The 27,109-nt window shown below is 39.3% G+C and overlaps 2 pseudogenes; both read left to right on the forward strand.

Moving 5' to 3' along the window:
• Positions 1-26,365, forward strand: part of LOC148106923 (nucleosome assembly protein 1-like 2) — a 50,152-nt pseudogene extending 23,787 nt beyond the window's left edge.
• Positions 26,365-26,893, forward strand: LOC148106924 (nucleosome assembly protein 1-like 2; annotated as a pseudogene).
• The last annotated feature ends 216 nt before the right edge of the window (positions 26,894-27,109 follow it).

Consider the following 27,109-nt stretch of genomic DNA (forward strand, 5'->3'; position numbering starts at 1 on the left):
GCCTCTATTTCCAGAATATCCCACCATGTAGTTGGAAATTTTTGTTTTAATGGTATGGGGCAGAAAGGGGTAGGTTTTACATCAAAAGCCCTTGGACAATTTATAGCCATCATAAGTGGTCCAGAGACAACAGGAGGCATGAGGAGAGGTTGCCAGAACCTTTACATTGAAGGAATCTCCAAGGGCAATAAATCTCCATGGACAATTTATAGCCATCATAAGTGGTCCAGAGACAACAGGAGGCATGAGGAGAGGTTGCCAGAACCTTTACATTGAAGGAATCTCCAAGGGCAATAAATGTTAGTTTTAATTTGGACAGATCTTAGAGACTTTTGTTGGAGGGGGCTCCATTTAAGGTGAACTAATCTGAAAGCAACAGCATAAGTGAGATTAAGTAAAATTTGTAAATGAAGAATATGTTACCACCAGAATCCAAAAGTAAAAGATGTTGAACTTGTATGTCATTAATGAGTGTACCAAATGAATCTCCTTGGAGAAGGATGTCATCAATGTAATGTCATTCATACCTGTACTCCTGGAGAAAGGTGGATGCAGTTAAGATCTTGTCCAAAAATATTTTGGGTTATAGCAAATCTGTTGGGGTACCCAATGGGTAGCCCAGGAAAGGTATATTGTGTCTCATTGGAGATAGAGTCAAACTGAAGCTGAGAGGCCCTGAATAGAATGTATTAGTCAAATATATAACAGCAAAATATTTACCAGTTGTTGCTTTGGTAGAGTTAGCTAATTTTAATATTTGGGTGTAGCAGACTTAATGGGGAAGACTACAGCAATGACCATGGATTGTAGTAATCTACCATGGACCATTTATTTTTTCCACATGTAAAAACAGGCAAAACTGGACTGTTAAATAGAGGAATGGGAATAATTATCCCTCTAGGTTTTGCATACTAATTTTATTCCCTGAAGGCCTTGTTTTAACTTACATTAGGCCATATTAACTATTTTAACCAGGAATCTGTGTCTTAGCAAGCCAATTTGTAACTGCCAAAGATTTAATTTAATTATAATCTATTACTATTTAATAATATATTTAATATATTGTGTTAAAGCTTCTGTGCCTACTCTGGAATATTTTAGGGAAATGGGTACTAAAACTACGGGAAATGTTGGCAAGTCTCCCGTTAAAGTGAGGTATACCTATTTCCTTTCTATTTTGAATTTAGTTGTTTTCCTAACATAAAAGGTACAGTATTTAAATTTATTGAGATCCCAAGCTGTAACTGTAATTTGAACCTTAATATTAAGTCCATGAAGTTTTGTCAATTGTTGCATTGTAGCAAATGCTTAAATTAATGTAGAACCTATGTTGTAGAGGCACAAAAACCAATCAGTGCCTTTTTAACTTTTATATTTTTGTTATATAAATCCTTTTAGTAAATTTTGGATTTCCAGTTGAGTCAAATAATAGACCTTTGCTTATATGTAAATATATATGTAAATATTTACATATTTATATATACATTTTATAATATATGTTTATTACTTATATATCATATTTATACTATAACATTTATATTATTAAGCTATTTAAATATATAAACTAAGTATATATGTGTGTGTGTGTGTATGTATTTATTTATTTACCTTTTCTGTCCTGTATCTAAGAGTTTTTTTCCCCCCAATTTTTTCCATTTGGGTTTCTAGCCTCCTAAAGCTATAGTTTTTAATTCCTGTTTCCGGTTGAAAACCTTCTGTTTGATAACATTGTGGACCTTCTGAGAGTTTATAGGAAGGGGCTTCATGGCCTGCCTCATAGGCAGTGTTTCTTTTTCCAAGGCTTCCTAATCTACCTCCCAGACACCGGGGTTTGTACTTAGAGAGCTATAGCAGCCTGTCTTTGGGACAGTGAAGTTAGCTCCCTTGTTGGAAGTATCAGTCTCATCCTTTAGAATGGCATTTGTCTCTAGGCAGGTAAATTTATTTTTAGTTTCCTGTCTATCCCCAACTGTTTTTACCATTTGGGTGTTTACAAAATAAACTCCTGGTGACCCCAAGTGGCTCTATCCATATGCAGTGGTCTCCCTCCCTAGGATGTCCCAATTAACCTCACTGGGATCAGGTCCAGCATCTAGGAGAGCTATTGAGGCCTTGTCAGAGTGTTTTGGGCTTCATGTCTTGAGTGTAAGGCCCTTGACATGTTAATATGTAACAGTACTTGGTAGGGCTCATTTGCACTGTGCAAGTGTTTTGCACTCCTAAATTAATTTTGTGACTCCATCCTATGTTCTAGGATGAGCTGGAATGCAATGTTCTTTGCCTTCTTCCTTTTTTGTTAGATGTTGCATCAGAGATCCCTAAGGATAGGATCCTTTATACCCCACTGGGACAGAAGACAAATTTTAACAGCAGCAGGGCAAGCAACAACACAAGAGTTTATATCCAGAACAACACCTTCTGTGGGATGCCATGGCAGGGTAGTTTGGCCTCAGACTGGAATGGTATGCCACTAGATTGCTTTTGCTTTATTAATTGGTTTCACCAGATGGCAGCAACAGCCTGGGAAGATAGGTGAATGTCCTTACACTGACTCTGTGTGACTGGCTCACAACAGAGGAGCACCTTCAAGAGCAATCTCCCTCTACTCAACAGGTCAGAATGAAATAGCAACTCAGGTTGCCCCACCTCTTGTTAATGTTGACCAGTTGGCTATCAGGCCTGTCCCACTGCATTTGGAGGGAAGTTGCACCATGCTCCCTTAAGAGGAATTTTTGTAAACTTGGCTAGTCAGTATCAAGGAGTGACCCCAGGAGACTCGTCCCAGAATCTAGGCAACTAACTCAGACTAGAACTTGGAGAAGACGAAGCTTTTGAGTTCCACAATTCAGGGTGATAATCTGTAGAAACACCTGGCAAATGCAACAAACAGTAGTGGCCAGAGCAAAAGCTCTGTAGCAAGTGGTACCTTGCTATTGCTGCCCATCTGGTAAAATCAATTAATAAGCCAAGAGGAGTCTAAGAGTATGTCATTCCAGTCTGAGGCCAAACTGCATTGCTTGTTGCACCATTGTTTTAAAATAGAGTATACTAAAAGAAAATTTGAGGTATAGTAAGACCAATGGACCAGGAGATAATTGTCATGGGTAAGAGTATTATTTACAGTTCCCAAGACAAGGGGCATGCCACAGGCCATACTGGGAAGCACAGGGGTAGGTGATAAGGCAGAGGGAGAGGGAGGAACTGTAGACAAGAGCCTTTATTGTGGTTTCTGTGGGAAGAAAGGGGCGAGTCAGAGCTAAGCATGCTTAGGATTGGCTAGTTTGAATAATATTAGCAGATTATGGGGCACAGGAGCTGTCCCTAGTTGTCTGGTATCTGGCCTTGGAGTGATTAGGGAAGATACATAGTGTCCTGCAATGTGTGAGACTGATAAAGGAGATAGTTGAGTAAATGGACTAGTTAGTTTGTATCTGAAAAGCATGCCTCTGGAAGGAGATCTCCTCCAGAAGAGGGGAGAAGCGAGGCAATGAGGGAGGCGAGAAGCAAGGCAAAGTGATTTAGGCATATTATCAGGTTGTTCGGAACACGATGTGTCTGCCATATGCATGTAGGGTAGATGTTAAACCATCAAGTTTCCGAAAGCTAGAAACATGGTTAATACACCAGACACATAACAAAACAAACAACAAGAAGAAAAACCCTTTAGACTCCAAGATGGAGGAATATTTATGATCTTTGTTTTTACAACTGCTACCGGAGGCCTTGCCTTCCTCTCAAATAAAAGTGTCCCTTATTGCTTTACCAACCTGCTATGGACCCTTTGAATGCAAACTGACAGCTGAGCTTCTCTCTCCTGATAGATCCGACCAACAAAACAAGCAGAGGGTGGCCACAACTCTTGCATTTTCCAGGCAGAAAGCCTATAAGTGGTGTTCACACTCATGGGACAAATAAGCTCATGCCATGGACAAAACAGGATTATTTGAAAGCAACTGCCTCATGTAGTCCTTCTAAAACCAAGGATTGAATGAAATTATTTAGATTAAAGAGGGAGGCCTTTTTAACCTTTACTACCTAAATAATACATGTATCATTGGGGGCCATAGGAATTGTATACTGTTTTTTTCAGAGATATCATGTTTGCCATTTGGCATTGTACTTCTTGTATGTGTGCCTTGACTATCATGACACTGCATTATCCCTGGAAGACATTCAGGTCAGAGTTTTGTTGTGCTTTGTTGCCAAGTTAAAAAAATATATTAATAGGAAAACAGAAGGAGAAAACCAACCGGGTTTCAAAGATAGACCTTTCAGATTAATGAGATTTGTTTTAACTGGCTATATCCAGGACCCCTAAAGGGCATGCCTAAAAGTAATACTACAGGTTGGTCTCACTTTGCCACATGGGCTGCTACTGAAAACAAATTTGTTGTAAAGCCACCTTGGCCAAGGGCCAATGGGCTGAACAGTACAGGTTAGAGTCAACATAGCAGGTCTGAGGCTACTTCCTTTAGAAGGGCTTGCTTGTAAGGTTGGTCCTTAGCTGGCATCTGGAAACTTTTAAAACATATTTTTAAATATTTTGTTTATTTGAGAGAGAGAGAGAGCATGAGTGCAAGTGGAAGGGGAGAGGCAGCGAAAGGGGGAGAAGGAGACTCCCTGCTGAGCAGGGAACCCAACACAGGGCTCGATCCCAGGACCCCGAGATCATGACCTGAGCTAAAGGCAGATGCTTAACTGACTGAGCCACCCAGGTGTCCCTAAAACATCCTCTAACAGATAAGATTGTTTTGCTGTACCTAGTTGCTCAAACAATGTGATTTATTATTAACACATGCTTCCTTCTGCCAAACTATAATTTGGGGAATTGCTAGGTAGAGAATACTAAGTGACTGCCCCTGATAAAAGCTCTAATCTTTGAGTCTCAAACTGATTACCCTGGACATAAACATTACACGTATGATGCTGCATTTTCTATTCTAGAAGGAGAATGTACTTTCTCTTACCTCTCAAGAGAAGTAAAGAGCATAGGAAGTCTGCACAGGGATTCCTCGGAAACCGTCTGTGTCTTTTTTCATTACTAATCTAATTGTGTATCCCTCCATACTGTGTCACCATAGTATGAGCCATTGAGCATGAGTGTATGCTAAGTCTCATGAATCCTTTTATCAAGTTTCTGAATGTGTAGGTGGGCTTGGACACCTCCTCAACAGGGCTTTAGTCTGCCAAGTTATTATTTATTTTCTGTCTTTTCATTCTGTTTTTTCATTCTTCTCTTTTCCCTTTCCTATCTTACATATGACATTCAGCATTTTTATAATTTCATTTTTACTGATTTATCTTTAGGTTTTAAATGTATTTCTTTACATAGGTTATTTTGTGATTGCTATAGATAAAGTATGCATACATAGCATATTAGTCTGCTGGTATTGATTTCTGCCACTTCCTTTACATTCATTCAGCATCACTTTAGATGGTGTCATATTTTTTCCCTCAACTATCTAAAATGATTTTTAAAACTCATGAGGAGAAAGATGGTCTATTACATTTACCCCTATATTTACCTAATTCATTTTTCTTTTTTTTTTCTTCATAAATTCTCAGATCTGTTTAGTTATTCTTCCCTTTCTGTTTAGGAACTTTGTGTAGCCATTATTTAATTATAGAGGTGGTGTTAACAGATTCTCTATTTTCTTTCTTCTGATAATGTCTTTATCTGCTTCATCCCTGAAAGATGTTTTTGGTGGTTATAGAATTCAAGGTTGACAGTTCTTTTCTTTCAACCCTTGAAAAATGTTGTGATGTTTCCTTCTGGATTCTGGTTTTACATGAGAAATCCACTGTCAGTTACACCATTGTACTCCTGTAGGTTAAGTGCAGTTTTTCTCCAGTCTTTTTCAAAATTTTTTTCTTTATCTTTTGTTTCCAAAAGTTTATAGAGTGTCTTCCTGTGGATTTTTATGGGATTATCCTGTTTGGGGTTCACTGAGCTTCAATCTCTAGGTTTGTGTTTTACCAAATATGGTAAAATTACAGTCATTATTTCCTAGAATATTTTTTCAGTCTCACACTATCTTCTCTCAGGGGACTCTGATAAAATGAATATTACTTCTTTCATAATTGTCTAACATGTCTCTAGGACTCTGTTCAGATGGGGTAATTTTTATTGATTTTTCTTCTAGTTTACTGATTCATTCCTCTGCAGTCTTCAACCTACTCTTGAGCTAGTCAGGTGAGTTATTTGGGTATTTTGTGGGTTATTTGTTTGTTTTTGTTTGTTTAGGTTTGTTTGTTTTTCTCTATAATTTCCAGTTGATTCTTTTTTATATCTTGTATTGTTTAAGTGAGATTTCTTTTTTGTCATTTGTTTTAAGAGGGTTTGTAAATGCTTGTTGAAGCATTTTTATTATTGCTGCTTTAAAATACTAGTTAGATAATTTCAGCATTTGGATTGTCTCAGAGTTGATGTGTGGTGATTTTCCTTTCTCATTGAAGTTTTGATTGTGCTAGTTGTTTTTATGAGATGAGTTATTTTCAGATGTATCCTGGATATTCTGGGTATTGGGTGTTACACTCTAGATTCTTTTTATTTTTTATCAAGAAGCCACTGTATTTAGGTGTAGCATGCATTTAAAAAATTTTTTTTGCTTTAATTTTTTTAATTTTTTAAATAATATTTATTTTGTTATATTAGTCACCATACAGTTCTTGATGCAATGTTCCATGAGTAGCATGCATTTTTATGTGGTGATGGATGTTCAGCTCCTTGACGAGTCCATTGACATCAACCTAACAAAAATGAAGAGCTGACTCGATGCCTCATTGCAGATGACTTAGGTAGAAGTTCAAGTTCCCTACTGAGACCTTCTTGGTAAAAGTGGAGCACCAACTTATTGCTGCCAAAGGGGCTGTAATCTCAGTGACCCAATGGGCCTCACTAATACTGGGGTGTTGGTAAGTGCAGAGCTGACCTGTACTCCCACATCACTGCCAAATTTGGGGGGAAGTTCAGTTGTTCACTCAGCCCCCCTGACTTCAGACAGAAAAGAGTGGAATGCCAAGTGGCCCTGACTTATACTGCTTTATTGATACCTGTTTGGAGAGGAGGATAGGCTCCTTCCAGGGCCCTATTGTCACCGTCCCAGCAGGGGAATCAGTGTATTACTTGCTTCTGCTAGGCTGGGTCAGAAGATCAGCTCCTCCTTTGGTCCTGCCAATATCATCCTGGTAAGGGAATCAGGAGGAGGGAAAATGGAAGATCCCCTCTTGCCTCTCTACCAACACTACCCTCACAAGGAAATCTTTAGTATTGCCAAAATGAGATTGTCAAAAACATTCAGCAGCTATTGTTTACAATCTCAACTACCTGAGGCTACATTGTACCCCAAACAGGGTAAAACAAAACAAATAAAACAGCACCAAAGCATAACATAATTAAATTATAGAAAACCAGTGAAAAACAGAGTGTCTTAAAAACAAGTAGAGAGGGAAAGTTGTGTTACGTATAGGGGAACAATGATGGATTATCACTGACTTCTCATGAAACAATTAAGAACACAGTGGAACAGTATCTTTAAAGTGATGAAAAAGAAAATCAATATGTCAATCTAGTATTCTATACCAAAAGAAAATATCTAGAGAGAGAACTAAGATGGTGGCATAGTAGGAGGACCCTAGGCTTGTCTCATCCCTCAGACACAACTAGATAGCTATCAAATCATACTGCATATCCCAGAAATCAACCTGAAGACTGACAGAACAAACTCCATAACTAAAAGAAGAGAAGAAGTCATTTAGAAGAAAGTAGGACTTGTGGAAAATGTAGTTTCAGGGAGAAGCAGGTCACAGGTGCTACCAAGGGGAAGGAGATTTGATCACAGAGGAAGGTGAGAGAGAGAGGAGCACACAGGGGAACACACAAGGAGAACACTTCCCCAAAGCCATTGGCTGGGAAAACAAGAGGGGCTGAATTCTATGAGTTCTTGCAACCAGCAGGGCATAAAGACTGGAGTTTTAAGGGTCAGGGGTCTTGGCTTGGATAGAGCCCTGAGGGCACTGCCCTACTCCTGGAGAGAAGGCAGGCAACAATCCAGAGACAGATCGCTTAGAAACAGTGATCTGAAGAAAAGCTGGGGCACGCAGGGTTATTATTTGCTCCTCTCAGAGTGCATGCCTAAGAGGCAACATGCACAGACTCCCATCCAGGGACAAAGGAGCTGGCTGGTACCATTTCCCTCCCCATCCCTCAGCATAAGCACAGAGCCACCTGTGGTAAGCAGCACAGCACTGACACTGGCTGCCTAACCTGCTTACACCAAGAACCACACCCCTGTGCCCTGGCAATACTGCCTTTCTTGGACAAGCTTGCACCAGTCCCAGTGCAGTGGGCCCCTTCCCCAGAAGACCAGAAGAAACCTGTGCCCATACCATGTGTCCTGGCCAGAGAATTCTGCAGACCTTCAGTTCTAGTGGAAGTAGTATCAGGTCTCATTAAATAAGCAGACCAGAGCACACCTAGTTAAAACATGCCACATTCTGACCAAGGACCAAACATTGTTCAGTGCAGGCAAGGAGAGCCTCTGCAGACAACTGGCCTAAGGGATAGAACACCTAAAACACAACAGCAGAGTGCACACAGCACACATCAGGGACACTCCCTGAAGCACCAGACCCTGGACACTATATGACATTTTCTTCATAAAGCCATTACTTGCAAGACCAGGAAACATAATGGGCTTTTCTGAAAAAAGAGAATAAGGCAGAGACTTAGACAAAATGTCAAGATGGAGAAATTCATTCCAAATGAAAGAACAAGGTCATGGCCAGAGATCTAAGCAAAACAGATATAAGTGATATGCTTGATGGAGAATTTAGGCAACGAAGTATCATAAGGATACTCACTGAGCTTGAGAAAAGAATGGAAGACTTCAGGGCGGCCCTTACCACAGAGATAAAAGAGTTAAAAAAACAATGAGTCAGAAATGAAAAATGCAGTAACTGATATTCGAAACAGGCTGGATGCAATGAAAACAAGGATGGAAGAAGTGGGGGAGTGAATAAGTGACATAGAAGATAAAGTAATGGAAAATAATGATGCTGAACAAAAGAGAGAAATAAGAATTATGGAAGACAAGAATAGACTTAGGGAACTCAGTCACTCCATCAAATGTAATAACATTTGTATTATAGGTGTCCCAAAAGAAGAAGAAGAGAGAAAAGGGGGGGCAGAAAATCTATTTGAGGAAATAATAACTGAAAACTTCCCTAATCTGGGGAAGGAAACAGACAAAGAGATCCTGGAGATACAAAGAACTCCCATCAAAAAGCAGGCCAACACCAAGACATATTGTAATTAAGTTGGCAAAATATAGTGATAAAAAAATCCTAAAAACAGCAAGACAAAAGAAATCCCTAATTTACAAGGGAAGAAATCCCTAACTTCCCATAAGGCTAGCTGCAGATACCTCAACATAGACTTGGCAAGCCAGAAGGGAGGGGGATGATATATTCAATGTGCTAAATGGGAAAAATCTGTAGCTAAGAATCCTCTATCCAGCAAGGCTATCATTCAGAATAGAAGGAGAGAGAAAGAGTTTCCAGACAAACAAAAACTAAAGGAGTTCATGATCCCTAAAGCAGCCCTACAATAAACATTAAGGAGGATTCTTTTAGTGGAAAGACCAAAAGTGACAAAGGCAAGAAAGGGACAGAGAAAATCTCTGGACACAGTGACAAAACAAGTAATAAAATGGCACTAAATACATACCTATCAATAATTACTCTGAATGTGATTGGACTAAATGTGCCAATCAAAAGACATAGGGTGTCAGAATGGATAGAAAACAAGACCCATCTATACGCTGCCTAAAAGAGACTCAGTTTAGAACTAAAGACACCTGCAAACTGAAAGTGAGTGGATGAGGAAATATTTATTATTCAAATGGACATCAAAAGAAAGCCAAAGTATCAATACTTACATCAGAGAAACCAGACTTTAAAACAAAGACTGTAACAAGAAATGAAGAAGGACACCATAACATAATAAAGAGGACAATCAAACAGGAAGATCTAACAATGGTAAATACTTAACAGGGGAGCACCCAAATATATAAAACAATAACAAATATTACAAACTCATTCATAATAATACAATAACAGTAGGGAACTTTAACACCCCACTTATATCAATAGACAGATTATCTAAAGTCAACATGGAAACAATGGCTTTGAATGATACACTTGAACAGATGGACTTAACAGATATATTCCAAACATTTCATCCTAAAGCAGCAGAATACACATTCTTTTCAAGTGCACATGGGACATTCTCCAGAACGGATCACATACTAGGTCACAGATCAGCTCTCAACAAGTACAAAAGGATTGAGACCATACCATGTATATTTTCTGACCACAATGCTCTGAAACTTGAAGTCAACCACAAGAAAAAACTTGGAAAGACTACAAATAATATGGAGGTTAAACAACATGCTACTAAACAATGAATGGGTTAACCAGGAAATCAAAGAAGAAATTTTGAAAAAATACATAGAAACAAATGAAAATGAAAACACAACAGTCTCAAACCTTTGGGATGCAGTAAAAGCAGTGCTAAGAGGAAAGTATATAGCAATACAGGCCTACCTTAAGAAGCAAGAAAAGTCTCAAATAAACAACCTAAACTTACACCTACAGGAGCTAGGAAACAAAAATAAACAAAGCCTAAAGTCAGCCAAAGGAGGGAAATAGTAATGGTTAGAGTAAAAATAAATGATAGAAACTAAAAAAAAACCAGTAGAACAAATCAATGAAACCAGAAGCGGGTTCTGTCAAAAAATTAAAAAAAATTGATAAAGCTGTGGCCAGAATTATCAAAAAGAAAAGAGAAAGGACCCAAATAAATAAAATCACAAATGAGAGAGGAGAAATAACAACCAACACCACAGAAATACAAACAATTACAAAAATATTATGAAAAAGTATATGCCAAAAATTGGAGAACCTGAAGAAATGGATAAATTCCTGGAAACATATAAACTACCAAAACCGAAACAGGAACAAATAGAAAACTTGAGCAGATCAATAACCAGCAAAGAAATTGAATCAGTAATCAAAAATCTCCCATCAACAAAAGTCCAGGGCCACATGGCTTCACAGCCAAACATTTAAAGAAGAGTTAATACCTATTCTTTTCAAGCTATTCCAAAAAATAGAAGTGGAAGGAAAACTTCCAAAATCGTTCTGTGAGGTCAGCATTACCTTGATACCAAAACCAGACAGACTCCACTAAAAAAGAATATTACAGTCCAATATCCCTGATGAACATGGATGCAAAAATTCTCAACAAAATACCAGCAAACCAAATCCAACAGTACATTGCTAGAATCATTTACCATGATCAGGTGGGATTTATTCCTGGGTTGCAAGGGTTGTTCACTGTTCACAGGTTAATCAGTGTGATACATTACAGTAATAAAGGGATAAGAACCATATGATCCTTTTAATAGATGCAAAAAAAGCATTTGACAAAGTACGACATCCATTCATGATAAAAACCCTCAACAAAGTAGGATTAGAAGGAACATACCCCAACATAATAAGGGCCATATACAAAACCCCCACAGTTAAAATCATCCTTAATAGGTAAAAACTGAGAGCTTTTCCTCTACGGTCAGGAACAAGACGGGGATGTCCACTCTCACTGCTGTTATTTAACATAGTACTGGAAGTACTCTCACAGCAATCAAACAACAGAAAGAAATGAAAGTCATCCAAATCATCAAGGAAGAAGTCAAACTTTCACTATTTGCAGATGACATAATATTCTATATACAAAACCCAAAAAGTCCACCAAAAATTGCTAGAACTGATACACAAATTCAGTAAAGTGGCGGTATACAAAATCACTGTACAGAAGTCTGTTGCATTTCTATACATCAATAATAACACAGCAGAAATAGAAATAATGGAATCAATCCAATTTACAATTGCACCAAAAGCAATAAGATACCTAGCAATAAACCTAACCAAAGAAGTGAAAGACCTTACTCTGAAAACTATCAAACAGTGATGAAAGAAATTGAAGAGGACACAACGAAATGGAACAGCATTCCATGTTTATGGATTGGAAGAACAAATATTGTTAAAATGTCTATACTACTCTATTAAGGAGGCACGTATTTCACGGAGCACTGGGTGTTATTCGCAAACAATGAATCACGAACACTACATCAAAAACTAATGATATACTGCATAGTGACTAACATAACATAAATAAATATATATATGTTCTTAATCTGCTAATGAGCCCTTGTTGAAACCAAATGTCTAACCATTAGAAGTATTGCATTTTTGTCTTGATGTGCATATTTTTGTGGAGGTGAAGTTGGACTCTAAAACTGACAAGATAAAAAGGGCTTAGGAAAGCCTTGCTTGTCCCTTGAACTTGGAACACAATCCTGTGGCTTTATAATATATCATCTTTTCTAATGCCTAAGAAATGCTGCTCACTTGGTTCAAATTCTGAATTCACAGGTGGTGATTGCCTGTACCTGACTCTAATCTGAAACCTTAATATTGTTTGTTGTGAACTGTTTTAGCCCCAGCATTAACTATGCTGTAATGAAACTAACGAAATTGCTTCACTCAGTAAGCAGAACACAGACTCTGAGAGGGTTGCAGATTTAGGACACCCCTCTGTGGGATCATAAACTATGAACATATTCTGGATAGTGTCTGAACCATCTGGGTCACATACAGATGCCTGTGGAAAAGGGCTTATTCTATAATGGGACCTTCTAAAATTGAGCTGTTGAATGGTTCTTTATTTCTCACACAGAGACTAATTGTATTTTTTTAAAAAAAGAAACCACTTTATTGGCATATGTTCTTGTCACACACACACACACACACACACACACACACACAATAATTGCATTCTTAATTTGTGATTCTAGCTGAAAGCTGCAGTTGGAGGAGGGCACGGCATAGGACTAGGACTCCTGTACCTAGTCATGACAAATTGGACACTTGACCCATTTTTGGAGATGGCTGGATGCTGTTGACTTGCTGTGTTTGGCTCTCTGGATTAGTTGCACTATGCAAGAATAGACTGATAGCCTGACTACTTCCCTCACCTTTCTCCTGGTACCCACACCTTAGTAAGATACTTTGTTTAATAAATACAGATATCTTCAGAATGACATTTTTTTTTTGGTGAGTTTTCACTGGATAAGTGGTTAGAGCAAAATGAATAAGGGTTATATAAACAAATTTTGAATTTTTTTGAAAATGGAGGATTTGGGTAGAACATGATTTTTGTTAAGTCATGTAAAATTGTTTTTCTGTGAAAATGCTTTGGTCCCTCTTTCATAAAACTCATTCAAATGAATGGTCTGAATGAGACCAAAAAAATCCCAGAAAAACATGAATTATGATTACCGGAATAAGACACACTGATTTTGTAACAACTGAGAAAAAAACAACAGGCACCAGGGGAGGCATGGAGAGGGGTGGTAAGGCATTAGAGACCTTCATTTTTCAGAACAACTCCTGGAAGCTTTCCCCTTCTCCCCAATAAAAGTACCAGTGTTATCTTTCAAGCTTCTGAGAGTGCTTTGAATTCAAACTGACTCCTGGCCCTAATATCACACCAGACCATGCTGACTAACAGATAGCAGGGGTTGTTCTGTTGCACTTTTCATGCAGAGAACCTCCAGATGTCATCTGCACTCACGAAGCAGATGATGTGGTGACATGGACAAGCAAAACTGTTTGGAAATTATTACCTTCCAACAGTCTCTCTAAAAAACAAGGGCTAAACTGAATTAATTGAACCAGACTGGAAACCCTGGGGTAGAAGTTCCCCTGGTAGGAAGCCACATTGAGGCCTCTGTAACTAGCCCCAGTAAGAACCTTGGGCACCCAGTCTCTAATGAAATTCCTGGTAGACAGCACTTGAAAGGTGTTGTCACAACCCAGTGCTGTAGGAAGTGTGTGCTGTGTGATATCTCTTAGAGAAGATTCTTGGAAGCTTGCACCCGGTTGCCTGTGGCCTTGACCCATGGGCCTTTTCACTTTGCTTATTTTTCTTTTTATCCTTTTCCCATAATAAACCATGGCTATCAGTATGACTGAATGCTGAGTCCTATGATCAGTGGTGTATCTCTGGATTTAGGGGTGGTCTTGGGCACCCCCATACAGTGTATGTTCAAAAGGAATTATTATATTGTTACATTATATTATTATTATATTATTTGTATTAGGTGATTAGGGTAAAGAATTTAGGCAAACAAGGCTTTATTCTGGATTGGGCGATGTCAGAAGGTGGGGGCAATCTGACTTTGTATTTTTGAAAAGATTTGTTTTTAAATTTAAGTATATGTAACACACAATATTACATTAGTTTCAGGTGTACAACAGTGATTTGACAAACTTATACATTATGTAATGTTCACCTGTCACCATACTTTGGTATCATTAACTATATTCCTTATATGGTGCCTTTTATTCCCATGACTTATTCATTCCATAACTAGAAGCCTGTATTTCCCACTCCCCTTCACCCATTTTGCCCATCCACCCACCCTATCCCCTCCAGCAACCATCAGTTTGTTCTCTGTATTTATAGTTCTGATTCTGTTTTTGTTTGTTTATTCATTTTTAAGATTCCACATATGAGTGAAATCATATGGTATTTCTCTTTCTCAGTTTGACTTATTTCACTTAGCATAATACCTTCTAGGTCCATCCATGTTGTCTCAGATGACAGAATCTCATCCTTTTTTATGGCTGCATAATGTTCTATTGTATAAATGTGTGTGTACATGTATATATACACACACATATATAGTGTAAATGTAAATATACATATATACATATATATATGTGTATACACACACACACACACACATAACACACGACATCTTCCTTATCCATTCTTCTTTCAATGAACACTAATAACTAAATATCAGAAAGAGAAATTAAGAAAACACCAATTTCAGGGGAGGAGTTAAGATGGCAGAAGAGTAGGGGTCCCCTTTTTCAGCCGGTCCCCTGAGTCGAGTTGGATAGGTACCAGACCATCCTGAAGACCCACGGAATCAGCCTGTGACACAGGAAGATACATCTGGATCTCTACAAATGAACATCTCCAGTGCTGAGTATTGAGGTACGAAGTGGGGATCCCTGAATCCGCACACAGATATCGGAAGATAAATGGAAGGGGGAGGGAGTCACGGTGTTCGGGCACCGGGAAGCAGTAGCCACCTGCACTGGGGAGCGGGCTGACTCGGGGACCGGTACCCGCAAGAGAGCAGACTGGGGAACTGGGGAACGCATGCCACCAGTCTGAAAACCAGAGCTCCAGAGTGCATGAACCAGACTGAAACGGAGCTCTGGAGTGCACAGGGGTGGCTGGCGGTGTTAGAAACACAAAGGACAGAGACGTGCGGGCCCTGGAAGTGAGGGCTGGGACACCAGCTGTGGGGTGCATATCCCGCATATCCCGGGACGCTGCAGGGTTTAACAGCACCAACAGAAACAGAGTTAAAGTGGCCAGAAGACCCCAGTGGAGAACAGTCTGTGGTCCCTCTGTTCTGAGACAGAGGCTGGGATTTGGCTACTGCTGCTCTGACTCTCAGAAGAGACACAGCAAACTGCCAGGGAAAGCCACCAGAATACAAAAGCCTGGAAATACCAGCTCACAGTGTGCCCATCCCCATTCCCCCTTGCAGGGGACAGGGAGACTCTACCCAAACAGGGTTGCCTGAGTATCAGCGCGGCAGGCCCCTCCCCCAGAAGGCAAGCTGAAAAATCAAGAAGCCCACATCCCTAAGGTCCCTATATAACAAGTGCACACTGCCTGGGTCCTGGTCAATAATTTGGGCTCTGGGCAAACCTGCAACCTCTCCTCATCAGAATGATGAGAAGGAGAAATCCCCCTAAGCAAAGACAAGACAATGAGTCTGTGGCCTCTGCCACAGAACTCATGGATATGGATATAACCAAATTACAGAAATGGAGTTCAGAGTAACAATGGTCAAGATGATGTGTAGACTTGAAAAAAATATTAACGAAAATATTAAGGAGAATTAGAATCTCTAAGGGCGGAAATGAGAGCAAATCTGGCAGAAATTAAAAATACTATGAATCAAATGCAGTCAAAAGTAGATGCTCTGACGGCCAGGGTGAATGAGGCAGAAGAACGTATCAGCGAATTGGAGGATGCGTTTTTAGAAGAGAAAGCTAAGACAGAAACGTGGCTCAAAAAAATCCAAACTCAAGAATGTAGGTTACGGGAGATTACTGACTCAATGAAATGTTCCAATGTCAGAATCATCGGCATCCCCGAGGGGGTGGAGAAAAACAGAGGTCTAGAAGAGATATTTGAACAAATTGTAGCTGAAAACTTCCCCAATCTAGCAAAGGAAACAGCATTCATGTCCAAGAGGCAGAAAGGACCCCTCCCAAGCTCAACCATGACAAACCTACACCACGTCACGTCTTAGTGCAATACGCAAATATGAGATCCAAGGATACAGTATTGAAAGCGGCCAGGGCAAAGAAATTTCTCACGTACCAAGGCAAAGGTATCAGAATTATGTCAGACCTGTCTACACAGACCTGGAATGAGAGAAAGGGTTGGGGGGGGGCATTTGTAAAGCTCTTTCAGAGAAAAATATACAGCCAGGGATCCTTTATCCAGCAAGGCTGCCATTCAGAACTGATGGAGAGATAAAGACCTTCCAGAATCGCCAGTCACTGACCAATTTCATAACCACGAAACCAACCCTACAGGAAATATTAAGGGGGGTTCTATAAAAGTAAAAAGGCCCCAAGAGTGATACAGAACAGAAAGTCACAATCTATAGAAACAAAGACTTTGCAGGCAACATGGCATCATTAAAATTATATCTCTCAATAATCACTCTAAATGTAAATGGCCTAAATGCTCCTATAAAACACCAGAGGGTTTTAGATTGGATAAAAAGACATGACCCATCATTTGCTGTCTACAAGAGACTCATTTTGAACCTAAAGATACATCCAGACTGAAAGGAAAGGGATGGAATACCATCTTTCACGCCAATGGACCTCAAAAGAAAGCTGGGGTAGCAATTCTCATATCAGAAATGTTGGATTTTAAACTAAAGACTATAGTTAGAGATACAGAAGGGCACTGTATTATTCTTAAAGGATGTATCCAACAAGTGGATATGACAATTATAAATATCTATGCCCCCAACAGGGGAGCAGCAAGATACACAAGCCAACTCTTAGCCAGAATAAAGAGACATATAGATAAAAATACGTTAATAGTAGGGGACCTCAACACTCCACTATCAGCAATAGATCACCTAAGCAGAAAATCAACAAAGAAACAAGGGCTTTGAATGCCACACTCGACAAGTTGGACCTCATAGATATATATAGAACACTACACCCCAGAACAAAAGAATACTCATTCTATTCTCATGCCCATGGAACATTCTCAATAATAGACCATGCTCTGGGTCACAAAGCAAGTCTCAACCAATACCAAAAGACTGAAATTATTCCCTGCATATTCTCAGACCACAATGCTTTGAAATTGGAACTCAACCACAAGGAAAAATTTGGAAGAAACTCAAACACTTGGAGACTAAGAACCATCCTGCTCAAGAATGAATCAATAAACCAGGAAATCAAAAATCAATTCAAACAATTTATGGAGACCAACGAGAATGAAAACACAACGGTCCAAACCTATGGGACACTGCAAAGGCAGTCCTAAGGGGAAAATACATAGCCATCCAAGCCTCACTCAAAAGAATAGAAAAATCTAAAATGCAGTTTTTATATTCTCACCTCAAGAAGCTGGAACATCAACAGAAGAACAGGCCTAATCCATGCACGAAAAAGCAGTTGATCAAGATTAGAGCAGAGATCAATGAATTAGAAACCACGAGCACAGTAGAGCAGATCAACAGAACTAGAAGCTGGTTCTCTGAAAAAGTAAATAAAATTAACAAGCCACTGGCAAGACTTAAACAAAAGAATAGAGAAAGGACCCAAATTAATAAAATTATGAATGAAAAGGGAGAGGTCACAGCCAACACCAATGAAATAGGAAAGATTATTAGAAACTTTTATCAACAGCTTTATGCCAATAAATTAAGCAATCTGGAAGAGATGGAGGCCTTCCTGGAAACCTATAAACTACCAAGACTGAAACAGGAAGAAATTGGTTTTTTAAACAGGCCATTAATTATGAAGAGATTGAAACGGTGATTAAAAACCTTCCAAAAAACAAAACTCCAGGGCCTGATGGATTCCCTGGGGAATTCTACCAAACATTCAAAGAAGAAATAATACCTATTCTCCTAAAGCTATTTCAAAAAATAGAAACAGAAGGAAAGCTACCAAACTCATTCTATGAGGCCAATATTACCTTGATCGCCAAACCAGGCAAAGACCCCATCAAAAAGGAGAATTACAGACCGATTTCCCCGATGAATATGGATGCCAAAATTCTCAACAAGATCCTTGCTAATAGGATCCAACAGTACATTAAAAGGATTATCCATCATGACCAAGTGGGATTCATCCCTGGGATGCAAGGGTGGTTCAACATTCGCAAATCTATCAGTGTGATAGATTAAATCAACAAGAAAAAAGCCAAAAATCATATGATTCTCTCAATAGATGCAGAAAAAGCATTTGACAAAATACAGCATCCTTTCCTGATTATAACCCTTCAGAGTGTAGGGATAGAGGGTACATTCCTCAATCTCATAAAAACCATCTGTGAAAAGCCTACAGCAAATATCATTCTCAATGGGGAAAAGCTGGAAGCCTTTCCCTTAAGATCAGGAACACAACAAGGATGCCCACTCTCGCCATTATTATTCAACATAGTACTAGAAGTCCTTGCAACAGCAATCAGACAACAAAAAGGGATAAAAGGCATCCATAACGGCAAAGAAGAAGTCAAACTGTCTATCGTCACAGATGACATGATACTCTATATGGAAAACCCAAAAGAATCCACTCCCAAACTCCTAGAACTTATAGAGCAATTCAGTAATGTGGCGGGAAACAAAATCAGTGCTCAGAAATCAGTTGCATTTCTATACACAAACAATAAGACTGAAGAAAGAGAAATTAGGGAATCCATCCCATTTACAATAGCATCAAAAATCATACGTTATCTTGGAATTAACTTAACCAGAGGTGTAAAGGATCTATATTCTAGAAACTACAAATCATTCTTGAAAGACATTGAAGAAGACACAAAAAGATGGAAAAATATTCCATGCTCATGGATTGGAAGATTAACATAGTTAAAATGTCCTTGCTACCCAGAGCAATCTACACTTTCAATGCTATCCCGATCAAAATACCAATGACATTTTTCAAAGAACTGGAACAAACAGCCCTTAAATTTGTGTGGAACCAGAAAAGGCTACAAATCGCCAAGGAACTGCTGAAAAGGAAAAACAAAGCTGGGGGCATCACAATGCCGGATTTCAAGTTGTACTACAAAGCTGTGATCACAAAGACAGCAGGGTACTGGCACAAAGACAGACACATAGACCAATGGAACAGAATAGAGAACCCAGAAATGGATCCTTGGCTCTTTGGGCAACTAATCTTTGACAAAGCAGGAAAAAACATCCAGTGGAAAAAAGACAGTCTCTTCAATAAATGGTGCTGGGAAAATTGGACAGCTACATGCAAAACAATGAAACTTGACCATTCTCTCACACCATACACAAAGATAAACTTCAAATGGATGAAAGACCTCGATGTGAGACAGGAATCCATCAAAATCCTAGAGGAGAACATAGCAACCGCTATGTCGGCCAAAGCAACCTTTTTCATGACACATCTCCAAAGGCAAGAGAAACAAAAGCAAAAATGAACTTGTGGGACTTCATCAAGATAAAAAGCTTCTGCACAGCCAAGGAAACAGTCCAAAAAACTAAGAGGCAGCACACAGAATGGGAGAAGATATTTGCAAATGATGCTACAGATAAAGACTGGTATCCAAGATCTACAAAGAACTTCTCAAACTCAATACACAAGAAACAAATAAACAAATCATAAAATGGGCAGAAGATATGAACAGACACTTTTCCAATGAAGACATACAGATGGCTAACAGACACATGAAAAAATGTTCAAAATCATTAGCCATCAGGGAAATTCAAATCAAAACCACACTAAGATACCACCTTACACCAGTTAGAATGGCAAAAATTGACAAGGCAAGAAACAACAATTGTTGGAGAGGATGTGGAGAAAGGGGATCCCTCCTACATTGTTGGTGGGAATGCAAGTTGGTACAGCCACTCTGGAAACTGTGGAAGTCCCTTCAAAAGTTAAAAATTGAGCTACCCTATGATCCAGCCATTGCACTACTGGGTATTTAGCCCGAAGATACAGACGTAGTGAAGAGAAGGGCCATATGCACCCCAATGTTCATAGCAGCATTGTTCACAATACCTAAATTGTGGAAGGAGCCAAGATACCCTTCAACAGATGACTGGATTAAGAAGTTGTGGTCCATATATACAATGGAATATTACTCAGCTATCAAAAAGAACGATTTCTCAACATTTGCCGCAACATGGATGGCACTGGAGGAGATAATGCTAGTCGAAATAAGTCAAGTAGAGAAAGACAACTACCATATGATTTCTCTCATCTATGGAACATAAGAACTAGGATGATCGGTAGGGGAAGAAAGGGATAAAGAAAGGGGGGGTAATCAGAAGGGGAATGAAACATGAGAGACTATGGACTATGAGAAACAAACTGAGGGCCTCAGAGGGGAGGGGGGTGGGGGAATGGGATAGACCGGTGATGGGTAGTAAGGAGGGCACGTATTGCATGATGCACTGGGTGTTATACGCAACTAATGAATCATCGAACTTTACATCAAGAAAAATAAATTAAAAATTAAAAATTAAAAAAATTCATTGGAAATTTTTGGGTTTTTTGGGAACCCATGGATTAATTTCTCTAAACTTCATATTTTGAAATAAACCCATGTGATTTAAGTCACCCTGTGTTTGGAAGGAGTACTTTCATGTACTACACAGCTGATTGGTATGTCTGGATACATAGACGGATAAAAATAACCTGCCAGAAAGTGTACATCTAATACTTTTTTCATTGTTCTAATTTAAGTTAGAGGGACAATCTGCTTTTTTGATTTTATTCCCTTGTTTTAAAATTAGAATTGTCATTGGGCTATGTAGGATTTTTATTATTAGCCAATTAAAGTTTTGTGATATTTATAATAGAGGCAACAATTTCCATAGTTAAATGAAAGACACACTAAAGCAGACTGCACTGTTTGGAAGTTGGTAATTTATATTTCTGCTTATGGAGATTTAGGGGAAAACTTTTGGAAGAAAGAGTTAGTAATAGTTACTGAATTGTTAGTACATGCAAAATAAAAAACTTTCTACCATTTAATATATTTGGAATGTGCATAAATCACATTTTAAGGGCCCTATAGTAATTGCAACTGGAATTGTAAGTTTAAACAGAAGTAGTTCACGTGTTATTTGTGTTTCTGTCATTGTATTTGGATCTCAAAATTTGTGTTAGTCTTGGGGCACCTGGGTGGCTTGGTCAGTTGAGCATCCAATTCTTGATCTCAGCACAGGTCTTTATCTCAGGGTTGTGAGTTCAAGCCCCATGTCAGGCTCCGTGCTGGGTGTGGAGCCTATTAAAAAAAAAAGAATTTGTGTCAGTCTTAGCCTTCTTAACCCTACAAAAACCAGTTTTGTTTCTCAAAGCTGACATCCAAAAATTTTTCTTCTTGTCCTCTAGAAGTTAGATGATGGCAGTGAGTGTTTAGAAATTCTTAGAGTATGTAGGATACTTAAGCCGTATATTCAACTATGGAGCTATGGGACTGACATGTAAGCCTGAGACTACATATATCATTGAGCTTTCTTTTTTCAGTCTGTTTTAAATGAGATAGGTTTTAATCAAACACAGTGCGCACATGCACATACACAGACATAACTGGAGTGGTTAAATAGTTACCTGATATTCACAGAGGGAAAAACATCTTTTCTTTATATGCTAATTAAGCTCCTTGCTCCATCCTCCACATAAGACTGCCTCTGGAAACTTCCATTTTTCTGATTCCCTAACAGGTGTCTTTTAGCCTAGTGAAAAGAATTTCATCCCTGTTCTCTTTCTCTTCCTTTTTCTACTACCATTTCTTCTCTCCTCTTCCTCTTCCTTTTACTCATTTTCTTCAAGAGGATTTATTATGTAGAAATTTGGAGGTGTGGAAAGTAGCATAGCCACCACATCAAATATAAAACAACTAATCAAATATCCCTAGACATCTATCATCTAAAATTAGGCTCCAAAGGCAAGAGAAACAAAAGCAAAAATGAACTTGTGGGACTTCATCAAGATCAAAAGCTTCTGCACAGCCAAGGAAACAGTCCAAAAAACTAAGAGGCAGCACACAGAATGGGAGAAGATATTTGCAAATGATGCTACAGATAAAGACTGGTATCCAAGATCTACAAAGAACTTCTCAAACTCAATACACAAGAAACAAATAAACAAATAAAAAAATGGGCAGAAGATATGAACAGACATTTTCTAATGAAGACATACAAATGGCTAACAGATACATGAAAAAAATGTTCAAAATCATTAGCCATCAGGGAAATTCAAATAAAAACCACATTGAGATGCCACCTTATGCCAGTTAGAATGGCAAAAATTGACAAGGCAAGAAACAACAAATGTTGGAGAGGATGTGGAAAAAAGGGAACCCTCTTACACTATTGGTGGGAATGCAAGCTGGTACAGCCACTTTGGAAAACAGTGTGGAGGTCCCTCAAAAAGTTAAAGATAGAGCTACCCTATGACCCAGCCATTGCACTACTGGATATTTACCCCAAAGATACAGACATAGTGAAGGGAAGGGCCATATGCACCCCAATGTTCACAGCAGCATTGTCCACAATAGCTAAATTGTGGAAGGAGCCAAGATGCCCTTCAATGGACAAACGGATAAAGAAGATGTGGTCCATATATACAATGGAACATTACTCAGCCATCAGAAAGAACGATTACCCAACCTTTGCAGCAACATGGAAGGGACTGGAGGGGATCGTGCTAAGTGAAATAAGTCAAGCAGAGAAAGACAATTATCATATGGTTTCACTCATTTATGGAACATAAAAAATAGCAGGGAGATTGGTAGGAGAAGGAAGGGAAGAATGAAGGGGGGTAAAGTGAAGGGGGAATGAACCACGAGAGACTACGGACTCTGGGAAACAAACTGAGGGTTTCAGAAGGGAGGGGGGTGGGGGATTGGGATAGGCCTGTGATGGGTATAAAGGAGGGCATGTATTGCATGGAGCACTGGGTGTTATATGCAAACAACGAATCATGGAACACTACATCAAAAACTAATGATGTACTGTATGGTGACTAACATAATAAAAAATTTTAAAAAAATTAATAAAATTAGGCAAGAAGAACCATTGAAATCATACTGTGTTTGTGGTTTTCTAAAACTAAAATACACACATACACCTAAAAACCTGAAAAGACATACCCTGACAGTCTGATTATTTATGTGATCATGACACTAAACATAAACTGTTAGGTCTGGAATATAACAAACCCTCTTTAAAAATAAAAGCCTTTGAGTTATATGTGATCTGTATTGAAATGTGGACAAGAAAAAACCTAGCTGTTTTCCCCACCCTAAGCGATTTTTTAACGCCATGTGGCATTCCATCTTGTTACTGCATTATCACATCTTTAACCTTTTCCCTAGTGCTGAGTCACTGAGTATTTCCAGTTTATTCAGAATATCAATGCAAATGTTTTGCTTTCAGTAATATTACTTCAAGTTTGAGTATCCTCCAAAAGAGCCTGCATGGAGAAAGGGTAATTTTCAATTCATCAGCAGTACTCTGGTATATTGTTAATCCAGGTGTATAGTATTAACTAGTCATACATCTAATTGTACACTGATCACAATAGGCCCTTCTTCACTTCCACCCCATTCCATTTCATCTCATTCTTCCCCAGGAAATGTCAGAATTGATCCAATTTTAAAACAATGCACATTCTTCATAGAGATTTTGAAAATCCAGAACTAGAAAATAAAAAATCTGTAAGGAGTCACATCATCGGATCTTCATTGCTGATATTTTAGTGTTTTTTTTTTATTATGTTCAATTAGCCAACATATAGTACATCATTAGTTTTTGATGTAGTGTTCATCGATTCATTAGTTGTGCGTAACACTCTGTGCTCATCACATCACATGCCCTCCTTGATACCCATCACCCAGTTACCTCATCCCCTCACCCCCTCCCTTCTGTAACCCTCAGTTTGTTTCCTGGAGTCCAGAGTCTCTCATGGTTTGTCTCCCTCTCTGAATTCTCCCCGTTCAGATTTCCCTCCCTTCCCCTATGGTCCTCTGCACTATTCCCTATATTCCACATATGAGGTATTATGCTAAGTGAAATAAGTAAAGCAGAGAAAGATATTTTAATGTTTTACCCCCTTCTCTTTTGTTTGTATATTTGTGTTTTGTTTTTGCACATGTCCTTACTATGGAAGCAAAAATAACGAAGTGAATGGGCCAAGGACATTCTTTTTTTGTGTTTTTTTTGTGTGTGAATTTTTTTTTGTAATTACAGCTGACATTATAGCTACAAACTTAAGCTCTTTTTGACTTTTTAAAAAGATTTTATTTTTTATTTGAGAGAGAAAGAGCACAGAGGGAGAGGGAGAGGGAGAAGCAGACTCCCAGCTGAGAAGAGAGCTCTATGTGGGGCTCGATCCCAGGACCCTGGTAGCATGACCTGAGCCAAAGGCAGACGCTCAATCAACCAAGCCACCCAGGTGCCCCTGTTTTTGAATTTTTTAATGTAATATTTGTTAGACATAGATTAAAAAAGCATTGATGTTATTGAAAAGATTCTTGAACAACACTCTACTACTGGTCATTCGTATTAGATCTATTAATTGTCCATATAAGAGAGCCTTGGAAGTCACATTTCTAGCCTCTAAAAAGTCCCCTTGCCTGCATTCTTTGCTCTTACAGGCTCAAATTTTCTCAGGCTTACTTAAGATCTCTCCTCTAGATCAGTAAACTCCTCTGGTCTAGAAATTTTGCTACCACAGGGCAGATGGGTGGCACTGGAGGTTTGTTAGGTCTAATCATTCATTGAACAAAGATTTGCCAATGATAGCTACTCAACAAATAAGGTGATTATGTCATCTGCACGAGGGGCTTGTGGCACCCCCTCCTTTTGCCAAGGTAGCTAGAAGGGAAGACCGTTTAATCTGTTGCTCCTGCTGCAGCTTTAGGCCTGCTCTGGTATTGTGCCCACCTGCCCCTCCATCTCTTCATCCACCTTAGGCCAGTTTCCACAGCAACCACAGCTGAAGCCATTTCTGCTTCAACTTCTGCCTCCCTCTTAGACCTTGCCAGTGCCCACTGTCTGGGCTACAGCCATCTCTTCCACTTCTGTGAATCTTTTCCTATTAGAAAGGTAACAATGGAAGGTCTTGGGGAACATGGGACAGCCAGTGAAGTGAGCCCACCAATTGGCCCTGTGGCAGCCACAGCCTCTCGATAGGCTTTGATGGGTTACTCCTTAGATGAGGACTTTACTGAGAGCCTCTGGCAGTAGAGTACCAAGTGTATGCTCTCAAAAAGCTTCAGGCCAAATCTGCAGGCCCAGAGGCCAAGAACCAGAAGGATTTTCATTCCATTGAGAGGAAATATCCTGACATCTATAGGCCCTTTTTGGAAAAGAGATACCAGATCATCAATACACTGTACTAACCCACAAAAGAGGAGTGTGGGGTAAAGTCCAAGGCCGAGGACTATGGTTGTATTAGGGTGGAAGATGATTCTGATGCTCAGATGCAGGGTCTGGAGGAGAATACAGAGTATGAGGACTTGGACGAGTATTGTTAGCTTTCGAAAATGTGGAGAAAGTGTTTGGGGAGTATGGAGTAATAGAGGGACAGAATATGGATGAGGAGACACAGGATCCTACAGGGACCCCCAATGTCTGGCTCATGGTTCTAAAGAACATTGAGGAGTTCACTCCCTTGATTCAAAAATATGACAAGCCCATCCTGAAGCACTTGAGAGTTTTGCAAATCAGGTGTTTAAAACCTGACGAGCCCTTCACCTTCACTCTGAAATTTCTCTTTGTTTTTTTTTTTTTTTAAGATTTTATTTACTTATTTGACAGAGAGAGACAGCCAGCGAGAGAAGGAACACAAGCAGGGGGAATCGGAGAGGAAGAAGCAGGCTCGCAGCAGAGGAGCCTGATGCGGGGCTCGATCCCAGGACTCTGGGATCACGCCCTGAGCCAAAGGCAGACGCTTAATGACTGAGCCACCCAGGTGCCCCTGAAATTTCTCCTTGAACCCAACAACGACTTCACAAATGAGGTGTTGACCAAAACTTACACACTCAAGTCTAAGCTCCTTTACTCTTGACTCCCATTCCTTTAAGGGATCTGTGGTGGAGCATTTCATTGGTTATGACAGACCAGAAGGAAGGAAAGAATGTCACTGTGCAAAAAGTTCTGAAAAAGCACAGATTTGGGGGATGGATGCACACAGCAGCCCAGGAATTTCCCCGAGAGTCCTTTTCCAACTTCTTCAGTACTCTCCAGTGGGGCCTGGATGCCAGTGAAGATAAGGAAGATGTTTTCATAGCTCATACCTTATAGCACCTTTGTTACCCCAAGAGCTCTGTTATACTTCACGGGAGAAGCATTTGAGGTCAAATAAGAGGGATTGATCAGGGAATAAAACAAACTTGGTTTCTGGCAGAGTTCCTTATGAGAACAGGGTGGCTGTTGTTGAGGGTGCTAAAGGCCAAGGCCTGAACTCCTAAGCAGAAGACAGTGACCTCTGAAGCAGGGTGGTTGGTATATGTGGTTCTTCACATTAACAGACTACATTTACAATAACCAGAACTTAACCTTAAGTTATTTCCGGCCTTAATGTGTGTGTCTCTTCCTGGTAGTCTCAGAACAAAACTATGTTCAAATATATTTAACAGTGCATTTCACCTACCACTCTGGTGGTGTAAACTTTTTCAAGAAATGTAGAAGGTGGTGAATTCTCTAAG

The sequence above is a fragment of the Ursus americanus genome, chromosome X, assembly GCF_024610735.1.
Source record: "Ursus americanus isolate L20-20 chromosome X, mUrsAme1.1.p, whole genome shotgun sequence".
Lineage (NCBI taxonomy): Eukaryota > Metazoa > Chordata > Mammalia > Carnivora > Ursidae > Ursus > Ursus americanus.